This window comes from Ranitomeya variabilis, chromosome 5, assembly GCF_051348905.1.
Source record: "Ranitomeya variabilis isolate aRanVar5 chromosome 5, aRanVar5.hap1, whole genome shotgun sequence".
NCBI lineage: Eukaryota > Metazoa > Chordata > Amphibia > Anura > Dendrobatidae > Ranitomeya > Ranitomeya variabilis.
The window spans coordinates 33,881,812-33,904,114 of NC_135236.1; positions in this window are offsets into that span (position 1 = coordinate 33,881,812).

The window sequence follows — 22,303 nt, forward strand, 5'->3', positions numbered from 1 at the left end:
AAGAGTCTTTCAATTCTTATTTGAGAGATTTTCATTCTTTCTTCCTTGGAGAATTCTTCCAGTTCTGTGAGATTCCTGGGTTGTCTTGCAGTCTCTTCAATTTTGAGGTCTGGCCCCAGATTTTCTATGATGTTCAGATCAGGGGACTGTGAGGGCCATTGTGAAACCTTCAGCTTGGAACTTTTGATGTGTGTTTAGGATCATTGTCAATTTGTAGAAGCCATCCTCTTTTCAATTTCAGAATTTTTTTACAGATGAGGTTATGTTTAAATCAAGAATTTGTTGAAATGTAATTGAATCCATTGTTCCCTCTACCCGTAATATGTCCCTATACCATTGGCTGCAACACAATCCTAAAAAATGATTGATAAACCCCCATGCTTAATTATTGGTGGGATGCTCTTTTCCTGAAATTCTGTGCCCTTTTATCTTCACACATAACTTTGATCATTGTGGCCAAAGAATTATATATTAACCTCCTTGGTCCACAGTAGTGATGAGAGAGCACTAAAATGCTCGGGTGTTCGTGGCTCGGGTACTCAGCCAGAACAACGAGCCCAATGTAAGTCTATGGGAGACCCGAGTATTTTTACCACGATCCCTCCCGGGGGTCCTTTTAAGGTCTAAAATGTATGAAAATAATGAAAACACTGCTCAAATGACACAGTAACATCATTGGGATCGCCCCTGGCAGCATTCCTGACTCCCAGTTCACAGCTTTAATCATTTTTTTCCGAGATTCATGCCATTTTTCCCAGTGCCACAAAAAACACATTAAAACAAAACCAAAATGGGTTTTGCTGGGAAATATGTTAGGGTACATCCTTTGCAGGTTAATGACTTGCTGTAAGGCCAAATATTTACCCCAGACCGAAAATTTCCTCCCCCACTTAGGCTTAGTACAGACGCTGCATTTTTGAAGCATTTTTCAACTTTAATATTGCTTTCAACCACTACAAATGCATTCACTGGGAAATGTCATTGTAACATGTAACACCCCTAGCTGGCTATGTGGTGTGTGACACATAAGCAGACCCAACTTGTTTCATTTAGGAAGGAGGAACTCTTACAGTCACAGAGCCTATTTTTAGAGGAGCATCAGGCGGCATTAATATTCTTAAAGGGCCATTATTAAACAGTGGGTCTCCTATGCTATTATTGCCTATGCAGTGAGTGGCTGGGCTGCCAAGAATTACGATACACCCCAATACCCCTTTTATAAGAGGTACAGGAAGGCTTTCTGAAAGAATGTTGCATTGAATGCAAGGCCTGCCCTGCTATCAAGCCATATGCACCCCAATAAGCCTTTGAACCCAGGTACTAAATGGCCACAGGAAAATACACTTCACATTATTCAGTTGGTCCTGCTATACTGTTTTCTTATGTATTAACATCACAGCAAGGCCTGCCCTGCTACCAAGTCATATGCACCCCAATAAGCCTTTGAATCAAGTACTGGATGGCAACAGGAAAACCCACTTCACATAATTCATTTTGTACTCCTTTGTTTCACACATTGGCAGCACCCAGCCTGCTGCATAGTCATATGCACCCCATTACGCCTTAGAACCCACATTTTGATGGGCCCATGAAAATCCACTTGTATTTTTTAATGGTATGATGGTTCCCTCTTTGCAGAATAATTTACAGGAGAATTTGGAAATGTTATTTGCCACGTTTTTAACACTAAGGTTCAGATACAGCTTTAAATAAGGCTAATACTTCCAATCCAACGCAATTTTATTGTAAACTACAAAAGGCAAGGAATAGTATGATTGAGAAGTGTGAGTGTGTACACTTTTGTATATGTTAACATACAAAGATTAATAAGTACATATAAGGATTAAATACATATTGTTAGGACTGGCGGAACGCACCAAGTTTAAGATGTAATGGTATTAGGTGCGTTCGCAGTCCTAGGTCCACCGTGCAGGTGAAAACCCTGCTGCTAGTAGAGACGGACGATATGGCGGTACAATATGAATACACACATGGGTTAACTTCACCCTGTGTGAAGGAAGTGAACCCTGTTGCATCACAGGGCCACGGTACAGCACCAAGAGCGCAAGCAAGGAGTCTCAGAACTCAATCCCAAGACTCAGGATTTGAGTTCATAGAGACCTCATGCGCTCGACACCGCTATTGGGGTGTCAGAGAGACAGAAATAATATTATTTAAGAAGCACGAGAGTGCATGCGGTGCCGCACTGGCGTACGCCACTAACCACCCAGGCTTGGGTCAGGAAAGCGCAGAGAAAGCATACGGCGCTGCACTGGCGGTCACAGCAATTAGACGCTGTAATGTGTGTAACGTGCTGATGGCTAAGTCAGGCGCTAGATAGCAATCATCCACCTTCCGCGAGCAGTCATACAATAGGGAGGGGATTTTAAAGAGTGACTTTCACTCACAACACACACACGTTTACAAAAGACAATACTAGCGCATGGCCGTGCGGCCATGCGAGCCTTAAATAGTTGCAGCACGTTTAGGACCTTCAGAGAAGGACCATGGGGTTGCTGCAGTACCTGAGCATGTGAGCCCAGATCTCCACTGAGAGATCTTGCCCTGGGCATGCTCAGAGTGCAAAGCAGGACTTAGTCCTAGCACCTACAAGGACCTTCAAAGAAGGACCAGTGACCTAGCTGCAGTATCTGATCATGTGACCCTCGATCTCCACTGAGAGATCTTACTCTGGGCATGCTCAGAACGTGAAAAGCAGGACTTAGTCCCAGAAACATCTGCTCGCCGCTGCCCAGCACTGACTTCAATGGCAGGAAATGCAGCAGTAACTCTTAGCACAGAGTCAGACTGAGCGAGACGCTGGGATCGACGTCCCCGCTGAGCAGGTTCCACTGCGGCCGGAGAAGAATGGGAGACCGCAGCAGAGATTCCCCCTGTGCAGAGGCAGGAACTTGACCCCTAACATTACCCCCCCTCCTTGGGCCTCGCTACGTTCGAAGGCAGCAATGAGCTGTGGAGCCCGAATGTGCTCAACAGGCTCCCAGGACCTGTCATCAGGGCCATAACCCTTCCAATCCACCAAATAGAATTTTTTACCACGTACCACCTTGTACCCCAAAATAGCGTTCACCTCGTAATCATCCGTAGACGAACCCAATGTCCCGGCAGATGACTCAGAAAACCGGGACATGTATACGGGTTTCAAGAGGGACACATGAAAGGTGTCGGTGATACCCAAGCGTAGAGGAAGGGCCAGATGGTAGACCACAGGGTTAACCTGTTCGAGGATCTTGAAAGGACCTAAGTAGTGAGGCGCAAACTTAATGGACTCAACTCGCAGCCTGATGTTACGGGCGGAGAGCCACAACAAGTCGCCAGAAGCAAAAGTCGGAGCGGGGCGCCACTGTGCATCGGCGGAGGACCTCATTCTCTCCTAGGAAGCCCGAATGGCATCCTGAGTGCGATCCCAAATGTCCTGTGCCTCCACAGCCCAGTCTGCCACCCTGGAATCAGCGGAAGACACGGGCATGGGCACAGGTACCCGCGGATGCTGACCATAGTTAAGGAGGAATGGAGTCTGCCCAGTGGAGTCGGCTACAGCGTTGTTCAGAGCAAACTCCGCCCACGATAGCAAAGATGCCCAGTCATCTTGCCTAGCAGAGACAAAATGTCGCAGATATGTGACCAAGGTCTGGTTGGCTCTCTCTCTACCAACCCATTCGTCTCGGGATGATAGGCAGAAGAGAGATTTAACTCAATCCTGAGAAGATGACAAAGCTCTCTCCAGAACCGAGACGCAAACTGGGGACCCCGGTCACTGACAATTTTGTCCGGCATACCGTGAAGGCGGAAGATATGTCTAATAAACAACGTTGCCAAGGCCCGTGCGGAAGGTAGCCGAGGAAGCGGCACCAAATGTACCATTTTAGAAAAGTGGTCGGTGATTACCCAAATGACTGTACAGCCATGAGACTTGGGCAAACCCACCACAAAGTCCATCCCGAACATCTCCCAGGGCCTGTCTGCCACCGGCAAAAGGTATAACAAACCAGCTGACCGTTGTCGAGGAGACTTATTTTTGGCACAGGAGACACACGCCAGAACGTAATCTCTGACATCTCGGAGCACATGCGGCCACCAGTATGTCCTCGCCAGCAGCGCAGATGTCCTTTTTGTCCCAAAGTGTCCACCCACCCTGGAGGAATGAGCCCAAGAGAGAACTGTTGTGAATTCCGTTCTCGAACTCCCTCCTGTGGTCATGAATGGTACTTCGGTGAGTTCTGTCCGTGGACTCCCTCTGGTGGCTGTGAGTGGAGCTGCTGGTTCTGAGATTCCTTCTCCAGCTGCCCTCGTTTAGGGCTAGGCTGGATTCTCTATTTAACTCCACTAAGATCGTTACTCCATGCCAGCTGTCAATGTTCTAGTACTGGTTCAGATCTCTCCTGGATCTTTCTGTGGACCTGTCCACTCCAGCACAAGCTAAGTTCCTGCTTGTTCATTTGTTACATATGGTTTTTCTTGCTAAGTTCTAGTCCAGCTTGCTATCATGAAACTATCTGGCTAGCTGGAAGCTCTGGGGGTGCAGAGTGGCACCACCGCATCGTGAGTCAGTGCGGGGGTATTTTTTGCACACTCTGCATGGTTTTTGTAGCTTTTTGTGTTGACCGCAAAGATCCCTTTTCTATCCTCAATCTGTTTAGTTAGACTGGCCTCTCTTTGCTAAAACCTATTTCATCCTGTGTTTGTGACTTCCTCTTATCTCACAGTCAATACTTGTGGGGGGCTGCTTTTACCTTTGGGGAAATTTCTCTGAGGCAAGTGAGGCTTTGTTTCCTTTCTTTAGGGGAAGTTAGCTCTTAGGCTGTGAAGAGGCGTCTAGGCAGAGTCAGGCACGCTCCACGGCTATTTCTAGTTGTGTTGATAGGAGTAGGGTTTGCGGTCAACAGAGTTCCCATTTCCCCAGAGCTCGTCCCGATTCCGTGTTTAACTATCAGGTCATTTCTGGTGCACATAACCACCAGGTTCATAACAGTACAGCTGGCCCACAAAGTGTTAATGCATCTCAATAGAGGGAAAAGAGAAGTTCTGAGACCATTTTTTTTTTTTCTCTGCAGTGTGTTTTGCCTTTCTTTTCCCCTTAAACTCTGGGTGGTTCAGAACTTAGGTGTGGATATGGACATTCAAGGTCTGTCCTCTAGTGTAGATCAACTCCCTGAAAGGGTACAAAACATTCAAGATTATGTAGTTCATAATCCTATGTTGGAGCCTAGAATTCCAATTCCTGAGTTATTTTCTGGGGATAAATCTAAATTTCTGAATTTCAAAAACAATTGTAAACTGTTTCTTGCTCTGAAACCCCGCTCTTCTGGTGACCCTATTCAGCAAGTAAGGATCATTATTTCTTTGTTGCGTGGCGACCCTCAAGACTGGGCATTCACCCTGGCGCCAGGAGATCCTGCATTGCGTAATGTAGATGCATTTTTTCTGGCGCTGGGTTTGCTTTATGATGAACCGAATTCTGTGGATCAGGCAGAGAAAATTTTGCTGGCTTTGTGTCAGGGTCAGGATGAAGCGGAGGTATATTGTCAGAAGTTCAGAAAGTGGTCTGTGCTTACTCAGTGGATTGAGTGTGCCCTGGCAGCAATTTTCAGAAAGGGTCTTTCTGAATCCCTTAAGGATGTTATGGTGGGGTTCCCCACGCCTGCTGGTCTGAATTAATCAATGTCCTTGGCCATACAGATCGATCGGCGCTTACGTGAGTGCAAAACTGTGCACCATTTGGCGGTATCCTCTGAGCAGAGGCCTGAGCCTATGCAATGTGATAGGACTTTGACCAGAGCTGAACGGCAAGAACATAGACGTCAGAATGGGCTGTGTTTTTACTGTGGTGACTCCACTCATGCTATCTCTGATTGTCCTAAGCGCACTAAGCGGTTCGCTAGGTCCGTCACCATTGGTACTGTACAGCCTAAATTTCTTCTGTCCGTTACTCTGATTTGCTCTTTGTCATCCTTTTCTGTTATGGCATTTGTGGATTCAGGCGCTGCCCTGAATTTGATGGACTTAGAGTTTGCCAGGCGCTGTGGTTTTTTCTTGGAGCCCTTGCAGCATCCCATTCCTTTGAGGGGAATTGATGCAACGCCTTTGGCCAAGAATCAGCCTCAGTACTGGACCCAGTTGACCATGTGCATGGCTCCTGCACATCAGGAGGATATTCGCTTTTTGGTGTTGCATAATCTGCATGATGTGGTCGTGTTGGGTTTGCCATGGCTGCAGGTCCATAATCCAGTATTGGATTGGAAATCAATGTCGGTGTCCAGTTGGGGTTGTCAAGGGGTACATGGGGATGTTTCATTATTGTCAATTTCTTCCTCCACACCTTCTGAAGTCCCTGAGTTTCTGTCAGATTACCGGGATGTATTTGATGAGCCCAAGTCTAGTGCCCTACCTCCTCGTAGGGATTGTGATTGTGCTATTAATTTGATTCCTGGTAGCAAGTTCCCTAAGGGACGACTTTTCAATTTGTCTGTGCCAGAACACGCCGCTATGCAGAGCTATATAAAGGAGTCCTTGGAGAAAGGGCATATTCACCCGTCGTCGTCACCATTGGGAGCAGGGTTCTTTTTTGTGGCCAAGAAGGATGGTTCTCTGAGACCTTGTATAGATTACCGCCTTCTTAATAAAATCACGGTCAAATTTCAGTACCCTTTGCCTCTACTGTCTGATTTATTTGCTCGGATTAAGGGGGCTAGTTGGTTCACCAAGATAGACCTTCGAGGGGCGTATAATCTCGTGCGTATTAAACAGGGCGATGAATGGAAAACAGCATTTAATACGCCCGAGGGTCATTTTGAGTACCTGGTGATGCCATTCGGCCTTTATAATGCTCCCTCTGTGTTTCAGTCCTTTATGCATGACATCTTCCGAAAGTATCTGGATAGATTCATGATCGTATATTTGGATGATATTTTGGTCTTTTCGGATGATTGGGAGTCCCATGTGAATCAGGTCAGAATGGTGTTCCAGGTCCTTCATGCTAATTCCTTGTTTGTGAAGGGATCTAAGTGCTTCTTTGGAGTTCAGAAGGTTTCCTTTTTGGGCTTCATTTTTTCCCCTTCTACTATCGAGATGGATCCTGTTAAAGTCCAAGCTATTTATGATTGGACTCGGCCTACATCTGTGAAGAGCCTTCAGAAATTTCTGGGCTTTGCCAATGTTTACCGTCGCTTCATCGCTAATTTTTCTAGTGTTGTTAAACCGTTGACTGATTTGACCAAAAAGGGTGCTGATGTGGTGAATTGGTCCTCTGCGGCCGTTGAGGCTTTTCAGGAGTTGAAACGTCATTTCTCTTCGGCTCCTGTGTTGTGTCAGCCAGATGTTTCGCTCCCTTTTCAGGTCGAGGTTGATGCTTCTGAAATTGGAGCAGGGGCTGTTTTGTCTCAGAGAAGTTCTGATTGCTCTGTAATGAAGCCATGCGCTTTCTTTTCGAGAAAGTTTTCGCCTGCTGAGCGTAATTATGATGTTGGCAATCGGGAGTTGTTGGCTATGAAGTGGGCATTCGAGGAGTGGCGACATTGGCTTGAAGGAGCCAAGCATCGCGTGGTGGTCTTGACAGATCACAAGAATCTGACTTATCTCGAGTCTGCCAAGCGGTTGAATCCTAGACAGGCTCGTTGGTCGCTGTTTTTCTCCCGTTTCAATTTTGTGGTTTCGTACCTTCCGGGTTCTAAGAATGTGAAGGCTGATGCCCTTTCAAGGAGTTTTGTGCCTGATTCTCCTGGGGTTCCTGAGCCGGCTGGTATTCTCAGAGAGGGGGTAGTTCTGTCTGCCATCTCCCCTGATTTGCGGCGGGTGCTGCAGGAGTTCCAGGCTGATAGACCTGACCGTTGTCCAGCGGAGAAACTGTTTGTCCCTGATAGATGGACTAATAGAGTTATCTCTGAGGTTCATTGTTCGGTGTTGGCTGGTCATCCTGGGATTTTTGGTACCAGAGATTTGGTGGCTAGGTCCTTTTGGTGGCCTTCCTTGTCGCGGGATGTGCGTTCTTTTGTGCAGTCTTGTGGGACTTGTGCTCGGGCTAAGCCCTGCTGTTCTCGTGCCAGTGGGTTACTTTTGCCCTTGCCTGTCCCGAAAAGGCCTTGGATGCATGTTTCCATGGATTTTATTTCAGATCTTCCTGTTTCTCAAAGGATGTCGGTCATCTGGGTGGTTTGCGATCGCTTCTCTAAAATGGTCCATTTGGTACCCTTGCCTAAATTGCCTTCTTTCTCTGATTTGGTTCCATTATTTTTCCAACATGTGGTTCGTCTGCATGGCATTCCGGAGAACATCGTGTCTGACAGAGGTTCCCAGTTTGTTTCAAGGTTTTGGCGGTCCTTTTGTGCTAAGATGGGCATTGATTTGTCTTTTTCTTCGGCTTTCCATCCTCAGACAAATGGCCAAACCGAACGAACCAATCAGACTTTGGAAACTTATCTGAGATGCTTTGTTTCTGCGGATCAGGATGATTGGGTGACCTTCTTGCCATTGGCTGAGTTCGCCCTTAATAATCGGGCCAGTTCGGCTACTTTGGTTTCGCCTTTTTTTTTTAATTCTGGTTTTCATCCTCGTTTTTCTTCAGGGCAGGTTAAGCCTTCGGACTGTCCTGGTGTGGATTCTGTGGTGGACAGGTTGCAACAAATTTGGACTCATGTGGTGGACAATTTGACCTTGTCCCAAGAGAAGGCTCAACGTTTCGCTAACCGCCATCCCCGTGTTGGTCCCCGACTTCATGTTGGGGATTTGGTTTGGTTATCATCTCGTTATGTTCCTATGAAGGTTTCTTCTCCTAAGTTTAAGCCTCGTTTCATTGGTCCTTATAAGATTTCTGAAATTCTTAATCCTGTATCATTTCATTTGGCCCTTCCTGCTTCTTTTGCCATCCATAATGTGTTCCATAGGTTGTTGCTGCAGAGATATGTGGTGCCTATGGTTCCCTCCGTTGATCCTCCTGCTTCGGTGTTGGTCGAGTTGGAGTATGTCGTGGAGAAGATTTTGGATTCTCGCATTTCGAGACGAAAACTTCAGTACTTGGTCAAATGGAAGGGCTATGGTCAGGAGGATAATTCCTGGGTTGTTGCCTCTGATGTCCATGGTGCCGATTTAGTTCGTGCCTTTCATTTGGCTCGTCCTGATCGGCCTGGGGGCTCTGGTGAGGGTTCGGTGACCCCTCCTCAAGGGGGGGTACTGTTGTGAATTCCGTTCTCGAACTCCCTCCTGTGGTCATGAATGGTACTTCGGTGAGTTCTGTCCGTGGACTCCCTCTGGTGGCTGTAAGTGGAGCTGCTGGTTCTGAGATTCCTTCTCCAGCTGCCCTCGTTTAGGGCTAGGCTGGATTCTCTATTTAACTCCACTAAGATCGTTACTCCATGCCAGCTGTCAATGTTCTAGTACTGGTTCAGATCTCTCCTGGATCTTTCTGTGGACCTGTCCACTCCAGCACAAGCTAAGTTCCTGCTTGTTCATTTGTTACATATGGTTTTTCTTGCTAAGTTCTAGTCCAGCTTGCTATCATGAAACTATCTGGCTAGCTGGAAGCTCTGGGGGTGCAGAGTGGCACCACCGCATCGTGAGTCGGTGCGGGGGTATTTTTTGCACACTCTGCGTGGTTTTTGTAGCTTTTTGTGTTGACCGCAAAGATCCCTTTTCTATCCTCAATCTGTTTAGTTAGACTGGCCTCTCTTTGCTAAAACCTATTTCATCCTGTGTTTGTGACTTCCTCTTATCTCACAGTCAATACTTGTGGGGGGCTGCTTTTACCTTTGGGGAAATTTCTCTGAGGCAAGTGAGGCTTTGTTTCCTTTCTTTAGGGGAAGTTAGCTCTTAGGCTGTGAAGAGGCATCTAGGCAGAGTCAGGCACGCTCCACGCCTATTTCTAGTTGTGTTGATAGGAGTAGGGTTTGCGGTCAGCAGAGTTCCAATTTCCCCAGAGCTCGTCCCGATTCCGTGTTTAACTATCAGGTCATTTCTGGTGCACATAACCACCAGGTTCATAACAGAGAACCTCCGGTCGCAAATTGATGGGAACAAAAGTCTTGCCCGAAGGCACTGACTCTAGCGAAACCGGAGCTACGGTTCTCAGACTCTCCGAAGGGACAATAAGCCGAGGCTCCTCTTCCTCCTCCTCAGTTGACACAAGGGAGCGAGAGAGAGCGTCAGCACGAATATTCTTCTCCCCGGCGAGATAATGGAGAGTGAAATGGAACCGGGAGAAGAATAAGGACCATCTGGCCTGACGACAATTCAGCCGCTGGGCTGTATGCAAATAGACCAAATTTTTGTGGTCCGTGAAGACTTGGAAGGGAAACCGCGCACCTTCCAGAAGATGTCTCCACTCCGAAAAGGCCAACTTCATTGCTAGCAACTCCCTATCCCCGATGGAGTAATTTCTCTTCGCTGGTGTGAAGGTATTAGAGAAGAAGAAGCATGGATGCTTCCAACCTTGAGCATCCTTTTGATAGAGGACTGCTCCAGCACCAACGGATGAGGCATCCACCTCCATTAGGAATGGCTTATCCACATCGGGACGATGTAAGATGGGAGCGCTAGCAAAATGAGACTTTATAGAAGTGAAGGCCTTGGAGACCTCTTCCGACCACAATTTGGGATTCGCTCCCTTCTTGTTGAGGGCTACCAAGGGAGCTACCAGAGTTGAGAAGTGGGGAATGAACTGGCGGTAATAATTAATGAACCCCATAAAGCGCTGCACCGCTTTAAGAGAATGGGGCTCTTGCCAGTCCATCACAACCTGTAGTTTGGCAGGATCCATAGCCAATCCCTGGGTGGAGATGATATAGCCCAGGAAAGGTAAAGACTCCTGCTCAAACATACACTTGTCCAACGTTGCATAAAGAGAGTTTGCCCGTAGGAGGTCGAAGACCCTGCCAACATCTCTCTGGTGGGAGTCAATATCTGGAGAAAAGATGAGAATATCATCCAGATAGACTACAACCGAGGTGGAAAGCATATCCCGGAAGATGTCGTTGACAAAGTCTTGGAAAACAGCTGGGGCATTATAGAGCCCGAAGGGCATCACCAGATAATCATAGTGCCCATCTCTGGTGTTAAACGCCGTTTTCCATTCGTCCCCCTCATGGATGCGAATCAGGTTGTAAGCACCCCGCAGATCTAGTTTAGTAAACACCCTTGCTCCCCGAAGCCTATCGAAGAGCTCAGATATCAAGGGCAAAGGATACTTATTCTTAACGGTGATAGCGTTAAGACCCCTGTAGTCTATGCATGGACATAGTTCCCCATTCTTCTTCTGCACGAAAAAGAACCCTGCCCCAGCAGGTGACACTGACTTCCTGATGAACCCTCTTGCCAGATTCTCTTGAATCTACTGAGACATTGCCTCCATCTCCGGGAGAGATAACGGATAGACTCGACCCCGGGGAGGCTCAGCACCAGGCAAGAGATCAATAGGACAGTCATAGGGGCGATGGGGCGGAAGGGTTTCCGCCGCCTTTTTGGAGAACACGTCTGCATAGGACCAATATTGCTTGGGGAGAGAGGATAGATCTGCGGGTACCTCTGTAGTAGCAACCTGAACGCACTCCCTCTGACACCTAACCCCACAAGATTCACCCCATCCCAGAATTCTGCCTGAGGACCATTCGATGTGAGGAGAGTGGTACCGTAGCCAAGGTATCCCCAACAGGACCTCATCAATTCCCTCAGGAATGATGAGCAGAGATATATTCTCCTGATGGGATGGTGACATGGACAGAGTAAAAGGGATGGTCTGGTGTGTTATCTGTGAGGGCAGTGTCGACCCATTCACCACTCGTACCGTTACTGGTTGAGGTAGCATAACCAGGGGTATTGCGTGACGTTGGGCGAAGGCAGAAGACATAAAATTGCCCTCCACCCCAGAATCCACGCAGAGCTCTACCGAGTGGGAGGATGAGCCTAACGTTATTGTCCCCTTAAAGGACAATTTGGAGGCAAACGTCGCCGTGTCTAGTGTACCTCCACCTACTACCACTAGACGCTGACGTTTCCTTGACCGCTGGAGACATCTGGTGGCAAGATGTCCTGACTGCTGGCAACAAACCTGGAGTGCACGAGCGGTCCGGGACTTAGATCCTGCTCGTGACACTTCCATGGCCTCATGTGACTCAAGAGCCTGGACTGGAGATTCCAAAGGTTTGGCGAAGGTGGGACCCAGCCAAAACCTTTGCCTACACTGGGCTCGCTCTAACCTCCGCTCATGAAAACGGAGGTCAATACGAGTGGATACTGCTATTAATTCCTCCAGTGTGGCGGGAATCTCCCTAGTGGCCAGGGTGTGCTTAACGTGGTCAGCCATCCCCCTCCAAAATATAGGAATAAGGGCTTTATCCGACCACTCCAGCTCAGATGCTAGGGTGCGGAAGTGGACGGCAAAATGACTGACCAAGGACGAGCCCTGAGTCAATGCCAACAGTTGGAGCGCCGTATCATGGGTGACACGAGGTCCTAAAAAGACCTGTTTCAGAGTGCTCAGGAATAACGGAGCACTCTGCACCACATGATCAGTACAGGTACAGTGGTGGCAGTGGACAAGGTAGCTGCAGCCACGCTAGCAGCCTGAACAGCGACAGCAGTGACATCCACAGCTGAGGTTGAACGCTCTAGAGCCGCCAACCTTCCCTCCAGCTGCTGGATGTACCGCTGTAAACGCTGATCATCCGCCATTTACTAGCCAGACATTGGCGCTAGTATTATGTTAGGACTGGCGGAACGCACCAAGTTTAAGATGTAATGGTATTAGGTGCGTTCGCAGTCCGAGGTCCACCGTGCAGGTGAAAACCCTGCGGCTAGTAGAGACGGACGATATGGCGGTACAATATGAATACACACATGGGTTAACTTCACCCTGTGTGAAGGAAGCGAACCCTGTTGCGTCACAGGGCCGCGGTACCGCACCAAGAGCGCAAGCAAGGAGTCTCAGAACTCAATCCCAAGACTCAGGATTTGAGTTCATAAAGACCTCATGCGCTCGACACCGCTACTGGGGTGTCAGAGAGACAGAAATAATATTTAAGAAGAACGAGAGTGCATGTGGTGCCACACTGGCGTACGCCACTAACCACCCAGGCTTGGGTCATGAAAGCGCAGAGAAAGCGCACGGCGCTGCACTGGCGGTCACAGCAATTAGACGCTGTAATGTGTGTAACGTGCTGATGGCTAAGTCAGGCACTAGATAGCAATCATCCAGCTTCCGCGAGCAGTCACACAATAGGGAGGGGATTTTAAAGAATGACTTTCACTCACAACACACACACGTTTACAAAAGACAATACTAGCGCATGGCCGTGCGGCCATGCGAGCCTTAAATAGTTGCAGCACGTTTAGGACCTTCAGAGAAGGACCAATGGAGTTGCTGCAGTACCTGAGCATATGACCCTCGATCTCCACTGAGAGATCTTACTCTGGGCATGCTCAGAACGTGAAAAGCAGGACTTAGTCCCAGAAACGTCTGCTCGCCGCTGCCCAGCACTGACTTCAATGGCAGAAGCAGGAAATGCAGCAGTAACTCTTAGCACAGAGTCAGACTGAGCGAGACGCTGGGATTGATGTCCCCGCTGAGCAGGTTCCACTGCGGCCGGAGAATGGGAGACCGCAGCGGAGTTGGCCCGAGATTCCCCCTGTGCAGAGGCAGGAACTCGACCCCTAACACACATAGTGATTATGTATATATGAAGATTAACTACATACAGTATACATAGATCATCACCAAGAGGCTTTTAAACATCATCCGTCGGGATTATCAGAGAAGCTACACCACGACAGAGAACCCCTGGGAGATTACCTACACTGCATGGGCATCCCCAATTATGCAGGTATCAGCACACTGTACATGTACAGGTACCCCAGTTTTGGCATCTGTATTAGTCATGTTTCTCTGGTCTTATATAGAGATTTGCACTATGCAGTAACTCTAGTTTCACCCAGACCTTCAAGTGGCCACTTTTTAAGGTTGGATGAAAGTGAGATATCATGGAGTTATCAGACGAGGACCATAAACACAAATAACAGCCACAATGATTTAGATCAAAACACCACAGGCATAGTTTCAGTAAACCTTCATGTTTTTCAATGACAAACAGCAAACATATAGAGGCTTAGAACTGTTTGTGAAGTGAATAAAGAAACATTTCTCAAGATTGTGTCACTAAGAGCATTGTCTGTTGTGAATTTGGATTCTGGGCTCCCCCGGTGGCTACTGGTGGAATTGAACTGGTGTTGTCATCTTCTCTGTTCACCTGTTCCCATCAAGATGTGGGAGTCGCTATATAACCTTGCTGCTCTGTTAGTTGCTTGCCGGTCAACAATGTTATCAGAAGCCTCTCTGTGCTTGTTCCTGCTCCTAGACAACTACTAGATAAGTTGGACTCTTGTCCATGTTTGTTTTTGCATTTTTGTTCCAGTTCACAGCTGAAGTTTCGTTACTGTGTCTGGAAAGCTCTTGTGAACAGGAATTGCCACTCTGGTGTTATGAGTTAATGCCAGAGTTTTAAAGTAATTTCTGGATGGTGTTTTGATAGGGTTTTCAGCTGACCATGAAAGTGTCCTTTCTGTCTTCTGCTATGTAGTAAGTGGACCTCAAATTTGCTAAACCTATTTTCATACTACGTTTGTTATTTCATCTTAATTCACCGCCAATACATGTGGGGGGCCTCTGTCTCCTTTCGGGGTATTTCTCTAGAGGTGAGCTAGGACTAATATTTTCCTCTGCTAGCATTATTTAGTCCTCCGGCTGGTGCTGGGCATCTAGAATCAACGTAGGCATGCTACCCGGCCACTGCTAGTTGTGCGTTAGGTTTAGTTCATGGTCAGCTCAGTTCCCATCTTCCAAGAGCTAGTTCCTATATATGCTTATGCTATGTTCTCTTGCCATTGAGAACATGACAGTTTGACCGGCCCACTAAAGGGTTAAAATCCTTGGCTGAGAAAGGAGAGAAATAAGAAGTCTGCTGAGAATTTTTTTTTTTTTTTTTTTTTTTTCCCTCCTTCTAAATCTTTGAATGGCTCTGTGTCCACCTGTTTGTAATGGATCTTCAGAGTGTAACTGCAGGTTTGAATAATCTCGCCACGAAGGTACAAAATTTGCAAGACTTTGTTTGTCATGCACCTGTATCTGAGCCGAGAATTCCTTTGCCGGAATTTTTCTCGGGGAATAGATCTGGGTTTCAGAATTTTCGAAATAATTGCAAATTATTTTTGTCCCTGAAATTTCGCTCTGCCGGAGACCCTGCACAGCAGGTCAGGATTGTGATTTCCTTGCTCCGGGGCGACCCTCAAGACTGGGCTTTTTCATTGACACCAGGGGATCCTGCGTTGCTCAATGTGGATGCGTTTTTTCTGGCCTTGGGGTTGCTTTATGACGAACCTCATTTGGAGCTTCAGGCAGAAAAAACTTTGATGTCCCTATCTCAGGGGCAAGATGAAGCGGAAATTTACTGTCAAAGATTCCGTAAATGGTCTGTGCTTACTCAGTGGAATGAGTGCGCCCTGGCGGCGACTTTCAGAGAGGGTCTCTCTGATGCCATTAAGGATGTTATGGTGGGGTTCCCTGTGCCTGCGGGTCTGAATGAGTCCATGACAATGGCTATTCAGATCGATAGGCGTTTGCGGGAGCGCAAACCAGTGCACCATCTGGCGGTGTCCACTGAGAAGTCGCCAGAGAGTATGCAGTGTGATAGAATTCTGTCCCGAAGCGAGCGGCAGAATTTTAGACGGAAAAATGGGTTGTGTTTCTATTGTGGTGATTCTACTCATGTTATATCAGCATGCTCTAAGCGCACTAAAAAGCTTGATAAATCTGTTTCCATTTGCACCTTACCGTCTAAGTTTATTCTATCTGTGACCCTGATTTGCTCTTTGTCATCTATTACCACGGACGCCTATGTCGACTCTGGCGCCGCTTTGAGTCTTATGGATTGGTCCTTTGCCAAACGCTGTGGGTATGATTTAGAGCCTTTGGAGACTCTTATTCCTCTGAAGGGGATTGACTCCACCCCATTGGATAATAATAAACCACAATACTGGACACAAGTAACTATGCGTATTAATCCGGATCACCAGGAGATTATTCGCTTTCTGGTGCTGCATAATCTACATGATGATTTGGTGCTGGGATTGCCTTGGCTGCAATCTCACAACCCAGTCCTCGACTGGAAAGCTATGTCTGTGTTGAGCTGGGGATGTAAGGGGGCTCATGGGGATGTACCTGTGGTTTCCATTTCATCATCTATTCCCTCTGAAATTCCTGAGTTCCTGTCTGACTATCGTGACGTCTTTGAAGAATCTAAGCTTGGTTCATTACCTCCGCACCGAGAGTGCGATTGTGCCATAGATTTAATCCCGGGTAGTAAATACCCAAAGGGTCGTTTATTTAATCTGTCTGTGCCTGAACATGCTGCTATGCGAGAATATATAAAGGAGTCCTTGGAAAAGGGACATATTCGTCCATCGTCATCTCCCTTAGGAGCCGGTTTTTTCTTTGTGTCAAAAAAAGACGGCTCTTTGAGACCATGTATTGATTATCGGCTTTTGAATAAAATCACTGTAAAATATCAATACCCTTTGCCGTTGCTGACTGATTTGTTTGCTCGCATAAAGGGGGCCAAGTGGTTCTCTAAGATTGACCTTCGTGGGGCGTATAATTTGGTGCGAATCAGGCAGGGGGATGAGTGGAAAACCGCATTTAATACGCCCGAGGGCCACTTTGAGTATTTAGTGATGCCTTTTGGTCTTTCAAATGCTCCGTCGGTTTTCCAGTCCTTTATGCATGATATTTTTCGCGATTATTTGGATAAATTTATGATTGTGTATCTGGATGATATTCTGATTTTTTCGGATGACTGGGACTCTCATGTCCAGCAAGTCAGGAGGGTTTTCCAGGTTTTGCGGTCTAATTCTTTGTGTGTGAAGGGTTCTAAGTGTGTTTTTGGGGTACAGAGGATTTCCTTTTTGGGATATATTTTTTCTCCCTCTTCCATTGAAATGGATCCTGTCAAGGTTCAAGCTATTTGTGATTGGACGCAGCCCTCTTCTCTTAAGAGTCTTCAGAAATTTTTGGGCTTTGCTAACTTTTATCGTCGATTTATTGCTGGTTTTTCGGATATTGCTAAGCCATTGACCGATTTGACTAAGAAGGGTGCTGATGTTGCTGATTGGTCCCCTGACGCTGTGGAGGCCTTTCGGGAGCTTAAGCGCCGTTTTTCCTCTGCCCCTGTGTTGCGTCAGCCTGATGTTGCTCTACCTTTTCAGGTTGAGGTCGACGCTTCTGAGATCGGAGCTGGGGCAGTGTTGTCGCAGAAAAGTTCTGACTGCTCCGTGATGAGGCCTTGTGCCTTCTTTTCCCGTAAATTTTCGCCCGCTGAGCGGAATTATGATGTTGGGAATCGGGAGCTTTTGGCCATGAAGTGGGCTTTTGAGGAGTGGCGCCATTGGCTTGAGGGGGCCAGACATCAGGTGGTGGTATTGACTGACCACAAAAACTTGATTTATCTTGAGACCGCCAGGCGCCTGAATCCTAGACAGGCGCGCTGGTCATTATTTTTCTCTCGGTTTAATTTTGTGGTGTCATACCTACCGGGTTCTAAGAATGTTAAGGCGGATGCCCTTTCTAGGAGTTTTGAGCCTGACTCGCCTGGTAACTCTGAGCCCACAGGTATCCTTAAGGATGGAGTGGTATTGTCAGCCGTTTCTCCAGACCTGCGGCGGGCCTTGCAGGAGTTTCAGGCGGATAGACCGGATCGTTGCCCACCTGATAAACTGTTTGTTCCTGATGATTGGACCAGTAGAGTCATCTCTGAGGTTCATTCTTCTGCGTTGGCAGGTCATCCTGGCATTTTTGGTACCAGGGATTTGGTGGCAAGGTCCTTCTGGTGGCCTTCCCTGTCACGAGATGTGCGAGGCTTTGTGCAGTCTTGTGACGTTTGTGCTCGGGCCAAGCCTTGTTGCTCTCGGGCTAGTGGATTATTGTTGCCCTTGCCTATTCCTAAGAGGCCTTGGACGCACATCTCGATGGATTTTATTTCAGATCTGCCTGTTTCTCAGAAGATGTCTGTCATCTGGGTGGTGTGTGACCGTTTCTCTAAGATGGTCCATTTGGTTCCTCTGCCCAAGTTGCCTTCTTCTTCCGAGTTGGTTCCTCTGTTTTTTCAAAATGTTGTTCGTTTGCATGGTATTCCTGAGAATATCATTTCTGACAGAGGGACCCAATTCGTGTCTAGATTTTGGCGGGCATTCTGTGCTAGGATGGGCATAGATTTATCTTTTTCGTCCGCTTTCCATCCTCAGACGAATGGCCAGACCGAGCGGACTAATCAGACCCTGGAGACATATCTGAGGTGTTTTGTGTCTGCTGACCAGGATGATTGGGTTGCTTTTTTGCCATTGGCGGAGTTCGCTCTCAATAATCGGGCCAGCTCTGCCACTTTGGTGTCCCCGTTTTTCTGTAATTCGGGGTTTCATCCTCGATTTTCCTCTGGTCAGGTGGAAACTTCGGATTGTCCTGGAGTGGATGCTGTGGTGGAGAGATTGCATCGGATCTGGGGGCAGGTGGTGGACAATTTGAGGTTGTCCCAGGAGAAGACTCAGCTTTTTGCCAACCGCCACCGTCGTGTTGGTCCTCGGCTTTGTGTTGGGGATTTGGTGTGGTTGTCTTCTCGTTTTGTCCCTATGAGGGTCTCTTCTCCTAAGTTTAAGCCTCGGTTCATCGGCCCGTATAAGATATTGGAGATTCTTAACCCTGTTTCCTTCCGTTTGGACCTCCCTGCATCCTTTTCTATTCATAACGTTTTTCATCGGTCATTATTGCGCAGGTATGAGGTACCGGTTGTGCCTTCCGTTGAGCCTCCTGCTCCGGTGTTGGTTGAGGGTGAGTTGGAGTACGTTGTGGAGAAAATCTTAGACTCTCGTGTTTCCAGACGGAGACTCCAGTATCTGGTCAAGTGGAAGGGATACGGCCAGGAGGATAATTCTTGGGTGAATGCATCTGATGTTCATGCCTCTGATCTGGTTCGTGCCTTTCATAGGGCCCATCCTGATCGCCCTGGTGGTTCTGGTGAGGGTTCGGTGCCCCCTCCTTGAGGGGGGGGTACTGTTGTGAATTTGGATTCTGGGCTCCCCCGGTGGCTACTGGTGGAATTGAACTGGTGTTGTCATCTTCTCTGTTCACCTGTTCCCATCAAGATGTGGGAGTCGCTATATAACCTTGCTGCTCTGTTAGTTGCTTGCCGGTCAACAATGTTATCAGAAGCCTCTCTGTGCTTGTTCCTGCTCCTAGACAACTACTAGATAAGTTGGACTCTTGTCCATGTTTGTTTTTGCATTTTTGTTCCAGTTCACAGCTGAAGTTTCGTTACTGTGTCTGGAAAGCTCTTGTGAACAGGAATTGCCACTCTGGTGTTATGAGTTAATGCCAGAGTTTTAAAGTAATTTCTGGATGGTGTTTTGATAGGGTTTTCAGCTGACCATGAAAGTGTCCTTTCTGTCTTCTGCTATGTAGTAAGTGGACCTCAAATTTGCTAAACCTATTTTCATACTACGTTTGTTATTTCATCTTAATTCACCGCCAATACATGTGGGGGGCCTCTGTCTCCTTTCGGGGTATTTCTCTAGAGGTGAGCTAGGACTAATATTTTCCTCTGCTAGCATTATTTAGTCCTCCGGCTGGTGCTGGGCATCTAGAATCAACGTAGGCATGCTACCCGGCCACTGCTAGTTGTGCGTTAGGTTTAGTTCATGGTCAGCTCAGTTCCCATCTTCCAAGAGCTAGTTCCTATATATGCTTATGCTATGTTCTCTTGCCATTGAGAACATGACAATTGTCTGTCACATCTGTAAATGTTTTACAAGAAATACAGCTATGTGATTGTCTGAATGCATTCGGTATCCAGTAATTTAATCTGGATTCCAAATCGCCATTGGTATATTCACCACTTGTACATTTGAAGCAGCCAAAGTTATGGCTCTCAAGGATAGAAAGTAATATAGTGGACAAAGAAATATTTTTAATGAACTACTGAGCCAAACTAACAGCATTGGTTTATCAAATTTATATGAAGTATACTGTGTCCAATGTGAGCAACCAGGCAACACAAAAAGGAGCTTTTTAAGTGAGCTCTTTAAGGTACACAAATGTTATGAAGTCTTTGCCAACAAGGATGTGGTTTCATTAATGGGGGGGTACCTTTTTAAAAATATACTATTGCCATCACAGCCCCCCTTGCCCAAACTTCACCGGCATATAACAGTACAAAGCACATTCACCCCAGTCATCTAGTGGCAGTTAAAGAAGAGACGTTACAGGAGACAGAGTTAAGAAGTAGGCCCAATGTAGTGGTGTGGGTCTCTGAGACTTGTAATGCGGTGCATGAGCTGCCAAACAATTCCCCAATGGGGTACCTTTTATAAAAATAGACTAATACATCGCAGCCCCCTTGCCTAAACTTCACTCGCCTATGACAGTACAGAGCACGCTCACCCTGGTGATCTAGTTGCAGTTAAAGAAGAGACATTGGAGGAGACAGAGTTAAGAGGTAGGCCCAAAGTAATGTCATGCCCAATTCCCCAAAGTGGGATCCTGTTTTTACAAAATAAAATCGTGCCTTCACAGCCCCCGTGCCCAAAATTCACTGTACAGAGCACATTCACCCTGGTCATCTAGTGGTTCAGGATGATGAAGATGAGGGTAAGGAGGAGGATAAAAACAAACAGACCAAATCTGGAAGCGTATACCCATGTGTGGTTGTGAAGAGGTGTATGAGAATACATCTCCCCAAAAGAGAGAATGTATTTGAGATTATGTTTCGCTGCTTTCACTTGGTGGTGTACAGAAGTCTTTCCCAATCCAGCCCTTGTTCATTTTTATAAGAGTCAGCCTGTCAGCATTTTCAGTTGACAGGCGGATGCGCTTGTCTGTTATAATTCCACCAGTGGCACTAAAAACCCGCTCTGACAGAATGCTAACAGCAGGGCAGGCCAGGACCTCCAAGGCGTAGCGAGCCAGTTCATGCCACATGTCCAGCTTGGATACCCAATGATTAAAAGGCACAGAGGAATCCCGGAGGACGTTTGTACGATCTGCAAGGTACTCCCTCACCATCTTCACAAACATTGCACTTCTTATGACAGCACCTCTTGCCTTAGTGCTGTCACGATGGAAGGGTCTGATATAACTGTCCCAGAACTTTGCCATTGTTCCCCTGCCTGACCTGGATTGCACTTCTGTCTCTCTTGTTTGGACTCCTTGGTTGTACAGCAAACGCTGACGTCTGCTGCTAGAATTCTCACATGGGAATTTTTAAGTAATTCCACTACAAGGGCCCTCTAGTACTGCAACATTTTAGTACACCTCTCTGCCTCTGGTAGAAGAGATTGATCCTTGTTGCATGAGTCTAGAAGTGTCACCAACCAGTAATGAGTGTCATCCAAAATTTTTATAATGTGAGGGTCACATGAAACATAGCGAAACATAAAGTCAGACATGCGTGCCAGACTGATAACAGGCAAGACTTCCATGTCCTCATCAACAGGGCTACTGACCATGCTGTCCTCTTTTTCCTCCTCCTCCTCCTCCTCCCTGTCCTCGGGCCATCCCCGCTGAACAGACGGTATGACAGCTGTTTTTGTAGTACCATCTATAGCGCATGAAAGTAGCTCCTGTTCTTCCTCATCCTCCTTCTCATTGACTTCCAATCCACATTGAGAAGACATGAGGCTGGGCTGAGTGTAATCCCCCTGTATGGTTCCTTGCTCCATGTCCTCGTGCTCTGCCTGCAATGCATCCTCTTTAATTGTGAGCAGAGAGGTTTTCAGAATGCTGAGAAGCGGGATGGTGACGCTAATTATGGCATCATCGCCACTCACCATCTTGGTGCAGTCCTCAAAGTTTTGGAGGATGTTACATATGTCGGACATCCATGTCCACCCCTGAGGTCTTATGCGTGGAGTCTGAACTGAATATCGATGGCCTTGTTTATGTTGGTAGTCAAAAACTGCCCTCTTCTACTCACAAATCCTTTCCAACAATTGCAGCGTAGAGTTCCAGCACATGGGGATATCACACACCAGCCAGTGAGCTGGAAGCTGCAAACGCTGCTGAAGCACGGTAAGGGCAGCTGAAGCTGTAGCTGACTTTCTAAAGTGGGCACACAGACAGCGTACTTTCACTAGCAGATCCGGCAGCTCTGGGTAGCTTTTCAGAAAACATTGAACCATGAGGTTAAGCACATAGGCCAAGCAAGGTATGTGTGTGAGCTCACATTGCCTCAGAGCTGCCACAAGGTTATGGCCATTGTCACAC